At 48.5% G+C, this 6,534-nt stretch overlaps 1 protein-coding gene across 2 annotated transcripts in view; it reads right to left on the bottom strand.

Annotated features, from left to right (window-relative positions):
• The window catches only part of SMAD3 (SMAD family member 3), a 116,753-nt gene that overhangs the window by 109,681 nt on the left and 538 nt on the right, over positions 1-6,534 (bottom strand). The gene's annotated exons all lie outside the window — the stretch shown is intronic.

Genomic DNA, 6,534 nt, shown 5'->3' with positions numbered 1-6,534 from the left:
AAAATTAAAGATTGAATTACAGTTTTATGACTTTCATTTATACAAATGGATTGGCATCTGCGTTATAGCTTTATTGCTTTGTATTTATATAAATGGATTGGCACCAGACTGCTGGGGTCTTAGGACATAAACCAGTAAGAAAGATTTGTGGTTCTCTGATCAACTGGATTTGTGCCAGGGGAAGCTTCTCAAAGGCTTGCTTGGAAGCCGCTTTAGGGTTAGAAAGGCTCCGACGGAACTGATCCAGCCTATTTCCCAGCTGAGCACATCCGAGGCCCAGAGATAGTAGGTGCCTTGCCCAGGCCACACAGCTCATGAGAAAGAGAACTAAGTCTAGAACCTACCCAGGTCTGCCGACTCCTGCCTTCCAAATGACCCCCTAAGCCTTCTTTATAACTAGGATTTCTTTGACAGCATCTATGGAGAGGAAAGGCCTGCTAAACAAACTTTAACCTGGTCCAGAATTAGCCAGCCCTCTTAATTAACAGGCTGCTCCTGTGTTTTCCTTTTAAACTGAGTCTCTCTGTCCAAACGTCCTGCCGCTGCGCGCACTGGGCAGGCTGCTATTTACTCAGAAGCCCCGGATAATCAACAGCAGATAGTGTGACTTGTACTATAGATTTGTTATTTCTAAAACTGTTAATTAAGTCCAAACAAAGGGTAATGTTACACACACACACACACACACACACACACACAGTCTCTTACCCTCATCGGGAGTCAATAAACGACAGCGCTGGGGGGATTTGGCTCTCTGACATCAAGAAAACAGTACTTACACATTAACTACAGTGAGCACACACCCGGTTATTTCCACCACACAGAACCGGCGTTGGCTGCCAGTGGACTAGAAGCTACAGGAGGGCAGGGAGGTGGCTGCCGTCCTCAGTTTTGTCTCTGCTGCCTAGCACTGGGTTTGGGTGCCCTGGAGGAAATGAAGTGGACAGGCTCTCCTGGAATCTTTGTTCTAAAACTTGGACTAGAGTAAAATTAGAAACCAAACTTGTGCAGGGTGGGGTTAAAAATGGCAGCTTCCAGCTGTTTACAGGAACCATTGTGCTTGGAGATGGAAGGCTTCTGGCCGGGAATCTGTCTGTGGTCAACAGATGATTCCCGGCCCTCGGTGGGGAGGAGCTAGTCCCATCCAAGGGTGCACCAACCATGGTGTCTGCAGAAGGCGGGTCCCCCTCCCAGTCCCCTGCATGCCCAGCAGGCTGCCCTCATGAGCACTTCTCTCCTCAGACAACCAAAACGACCAGGTGTGGATTTGGGGAAGGGGGCAGGTTGATTTCAAAGGAGATAAGGACAAATGTTAAACAGGACTATTCAGGAGCCTGGTTCATTGAGAAAGCAGCATTCCACCTTAGGGAACATAACTACAGGAAGCTGGGGGGAGGAGGACAAAAAAGGTGGGAGGATAAGGTGGGTAATGGGAATAATGTCTGATTTAAATTTTTAAAAATGTTTAAATTAATATTAGAAAGGAATGGAGAGGCAGAGAGGGATAGAAACATCAATGATGAGAGAGAATCATTGGTCGGCTGCCTCCTGCAGGCCCCCTACTGGGGATCAAACCTGAAACCCAGGCATGTGCCCTGACAGGGAACTGAACCATGACCTCCTGGTTCACAGTTCAACGCTCAACCACTGAGCCACAATGGCTGGGCTGATTGCAATTTTCAAAGCAAGCACTGCTTGGTTCTATCTATTTCTTAAAGGAGCGCATGCAGAGTAATGGCTGTATTGTGTATCAAATGGCATTAAAATCTCCTAAAAATTAACAAGTGAAAATTGATGGTCGCTCAGTCCATTAAATCATGTTAATTTTACTTCCATTGTAATAATATAGCAATTACAAGTTTATGTTATTAAAACCAATATTTATTTTTCAAAAAACTCATTTTAATTGGATTTTTGAAGGTGATAAGCTTGAGCCAAATTCTCTCAATTTCATCTACTTTTTGCTTTCCTCATCAGAACTAAGTGACTACTGTATTCATTGACTTTTTTTATTAGTAGAATCATCATTTAAAACCTTACATCCTCGCAAAGACCTTTCAAAATATGTTAGTAAAAGTTCTTACCTCCATACAGAAACTCAGGCTTAAATAATGTTTTTAGCAAGTGTTAAGCAGAGAAATGAAAGGCCAGGTCTCACCAAAACTCTGAAATGCTAAGCACCCACAATCATCTCCAAGTTGTCCACTTTTTATTGACACTCTCTGTTATATTCTGAGCTAATATATCTAAAGTCGCCTTTCCCACCTCGGAAACCTGAATTTCAGGTTTGCAATACTAAGTTACTTTTTACTTCAAAGAGAGAACACTTAATGATGAAGTAAAAGACTGTTCAGGGGTCACTAGCCCTTTGGTGCAAGCCACATGGTAACACATTCATAGCAGAGCTCCCTTTAGCAAAAGCAGAAGGTAAAGATGTCATTCGCTGCCTCATTCTTGCAGGCAACTATCACCATGTAAAGTGCTCATGATCGTAGCGCAGCCCAGAAACTTCCTTCAGAGAATAACTTCCGTACTCCTTTTGGTGTTCACCGCACACTGACCCCTGCCTCCTCTCCCACCTCCTCACAGAATGAATGGCCTGCCCCCCATGTCTCTGCACCTTGTACACCCCTCGGGTGCAGCTCTTGCCCTGTACCTTTGGGCAAGTCTGTTTCCCACTCTAGACAAGGAGCTTCTTGAGAACAGGTGCCCGACCTTGCTCATCATGGTAGATATTTAATAAATGATTAAATAATTTCGTAATGAATGAATGACACACACAAGAGGCTAAGCATAGATAGCACTTACGTCTGTCAAACTCTCTGGTTTACAAAACACTTCACAAGCCTTATCTCATCCTGACTTTACAGGTGCAGACATGAAGGCTCTGAGACATCCAGTGGACTCTTAAGTCCCAACCAGGTATTAAAATGGCAAAATCCAGGGCCTGAGTTCTGGGCTTTCTTTCCAGAGAAAAGAGATGGCTGTCATTATTTTGATTTCTAACAGAGTGACTTCTACAGTATTTAAAAGAGTCAGTATAGGTTGCCCCTCTCCCCCCCAAAAAAATCCACTCCACACCTATTTCTTCTTATGGCTGGGACGAAGGAAGAAATAGCAGCTAGGTACTCCAATAACGCCCTATTGGTGTTTCCCTTACTGAAGTGTAAGCTCCTCGCAGGCAGGGGCCATCTCAAATTTATCTCTGCATCCTCCCCCATTGCCTGGAATACTGACTCAGACATGAGAGGGCCAATAGATAACCATGAATCAACAAACTCCAACTCTAACATTTAATTAGCAACTGTGAGCAAGGGGCTGTCTGCATGGGCCCAAACATTCACCTCCTGAATGCAACAGAAGTCCCAGGGCTCCAAATGTCAAGGGAGCATCAGGTTGATCCTGGGTTCAACCAGGGCTCTGAGCCAGCCCCACAGTCAGCTACTCGTCGTCCTGTGGGCCCCTTCCCTTCCCAGCCTTGTGTGTCACTCTCCCAATCAAGGTTAACAAGCAGCCATGGCCATAGGTCTGTCCCCAGAAGTCGGAGAGAGGAGTTTTAACAACGAGGATCTTTCCCTAGGGTGACAGTAGCCTGGGAAAGTCCAGGTAGGTAACAGGAGGAGGCTGTGCTAAAAGAGAAGCACAAAGAAGCAGGAGTCGGTGTGTATCAGAAAGTTCCCCCATGTTCCTCTGGACTTGGTGCTTTGATACAAGAAAGCCCAAATTCCCTTCCAAACAGACCCAGCCAATAAGCTTGGTCCAGCTCCCCAAACCCGTGCCAAGGCATGGATCCTATCGGGGGAGGCACAAGTTATTGGAATGCATCAGAACAGGCGTGCTAAGTGTGCCTTCTCCTTCCTGATTGCTGACATAACGTGCACACCCCTCCTCTATCCCTCAGCGGCAAATGGTATGGCTCCATTCTTACAAACTGGCCAGGTAGGTACCTGAAGCTTTCCTCGGGTACTCAAGCAGGTGAGGAGTGAGATGCTGTTATACTACTTGTCTACGTTCTGCCCATCCTGCCAGACCTCAGCGTATCCTGATGGCCCACGTCGGTGTACCTCAATCAAGCTCTCACCACTTCCTTGGCGCTGGGCTCCCTTACATTCTTGATATCAATAAGCCTGCATCACTCCAGCTCTTCTGATCACGGAGGCAGGTTAGAGCTGGTGTAACCAAGAAGCAGGCATGTGGTCTGGAAGGCCCTAACATACAGCTATAATTGCCAAATGTTACTGTTGCCGGTCATAGTTACATATTAGTCAAAACACGCTTGTCAAAACTTCCTGGGACTGAGGGCTTCTTAAACCCTAAGGTCCAGCTCTCACAGAGCACTTGGAAGTGCCCAGCGCCCCACCTCTCACACAAGGAGGATAACTTATAAAAGGCAGTGTGGAGAGAGCAGACAATTTGACAAGCAACACAACAATCTACGGGGCTTAGCAGACACATCGGTATCACTAGCGTGAGGCCAGCTAACCACCTCCCCGAGACGTGGCCTTTAGTTGTCTGCCCACGACCAAAACAGCAGCAGCTATTGCCAAGGGAGACAAGGTGACCCAGAGGCGTGGGCACAGAATCCAGGGATGGAAATCCATCTTGTCTGGATCCACCCAAGCAACTGGGTTTCCCTAACTGAGAAAAGATGGAGAAAAAAAAACAAAACAACAACAAAAACTCTGCCTTATTAGTAGGTCCTTGCCAGGCAGGTAGATGTCCCAGTCCTAAGAAAGTGGTGACAGACCAGGGAGCAACTTAACTTGAACTCTCAGAAACATCCAAAGCTTCATATACCTCAGGCCGCAGAGAACTCTGGAAGAGGAAAGAGGGGGCCAGGGCTGTGTTCCCCCAGAGGGCAAACTTCTACTGAGGCAGGGGAGCGCAAGGCCTCTTCTCCAAGCTGTCACCAGCCCAAGACTGAACATTGGCAACCCTCCCAACAAAGATCCACACTGCCCTGCCCTCCATGCCCCCCCTCCTTAGCAGTATTTGAGCATTCAACAAAAAAAATATATTCAGAACCTTCAAAGTAAACAGCAGCAGGAGGCAGAAAAAAAGAGCACAGTGGGTCAGAGTCCCACGGCTACTCCAACCTGCCTTTCCACCTCTCCCCTCGGACGTTTTCTCAACATTAACTCTGAGATAAATCTTAAGCCCAACTGCCTTATCTGGTTTCCACGAGTTACTTTCTCTTTTTAATTTCGTAAAACCATGTGAAAGTGCTCGGTGAACTGTAAGACACTTTGCACAGCTGCTCGTTTTATAACTGATACCATTTTTGTTTTCTGTTTCAAGGCATAAAGCCCTTGTCCTCAATGCACCTGGGCAGCTAAGAAGGCCGGTTTCCAACAATCCCCTCCCCTGGCGGGAGCAGTGGGACTCGCATTCATCCTCCCACCCGCCCCACCCCCACCAAAGGAAGAACGAAGAATTAAGAACCAGAGTTGGGACCAGAATCCAGGGCTCACTGACCATCACAGCACACCACCTCCTCTGAAGTCAGTTCTGGCTCCAGATCACACACCCAGAGCGCCCTTCCCAGACAGCACACCGCCTTCCCTCCCCCTTTATTGACTGGATCCACCCAGTTAAAAAAAAATTATTATTTTTTAAGTCAGTGCTCCCACCATATGTGGCATTTATTTCCAGAGGAGGCCTGCCCTGGGCTGCCGGGACAGATGTTGCTTTGTGCCTGCCTGACATGGCTGGCAGCTCTCCTACAGCTGCTCCAAGCAGGTGGCCAAGGATGGAGTCCACTCCTAGCCCAAGAGCAAGGATGACCATCTCTGTGGGGCTCAAGCCCTGGGGACCCTCTACTTATTCCTCTGCAGCCTGGGACCCCAAGAACGCCTGCGCGCGCACACTCCCTTGGTACACAGTCAGACTTTAGAGGGGCTGAGAGGGAGAGACAGGAGGCCAAGGTGCTCCCCCCTCCACCCCAATTCCCAGTGAGGCACAGCCCAGCTAAGACGAGTCCTGTCGATGGGAGAGAAGTCACTGACCCCTTCTACCAGCCATCTGTGAGCTCCCCCCTGACCGCCTAGCGCAACGTGCATTGTAAAGGCCGTCCGGACAGATGGCAGAGCGCTTCAGGGAGGAGGGCTCTGCAGGAATGCAAGGGCCACTGCGAGGCCCCCTCTGCGTGTGTGTTGTTATCTGCTGGCCCTGAGCACCCTCTGCTCTGCATCAGCCTGAAATCTCAGGCTGAAAGGCGAGTAAGAAACGATGGGGGGCGGGGAGGGGAGAGGTGGCGATGGGGGAACACTACTCTGGGCCACTTCTCTCATTTGAAAGTCGGAGCGCTGCACTGCACCCCAAGTGAGCGTGTGCGGAGGGGGGCGGGAGCTGGCATAACCGAGTCTAAAAATACTCGATAAAAATGCTAATCCCGATGGCAGAAAGAGAACGAAGAAGGAATCTGTCAATCACCGGGCCCCAGCTGTACGGACTGCATTCCTGTTGAGGAGGAAAGACGTGGGGGGACCGCGCTGAAGAAAAGAAAGGGAGAAACACCACCGCCACCTCCACGGG

Source organism: Myotis brandtii, unplaced genomic scaffold, assembly GCF_000412655.1.
Source record: "Myotis brandtii unplaced genomic scaffold, ASM41265v1 scaffold160, whole genome shotgun sequence".
Lineage (NCBI taxonomy): Eukaryota > Metazoa > Chordata > Mammalia > Chiroptera > Vespertilionidae > Myotis > Myotis brandtii.
The sequence above is the reverse complement of the archived record's forward strand: the minus strand, read 5'-3'. Positions and strand labels throughout refer to the sequence as shown.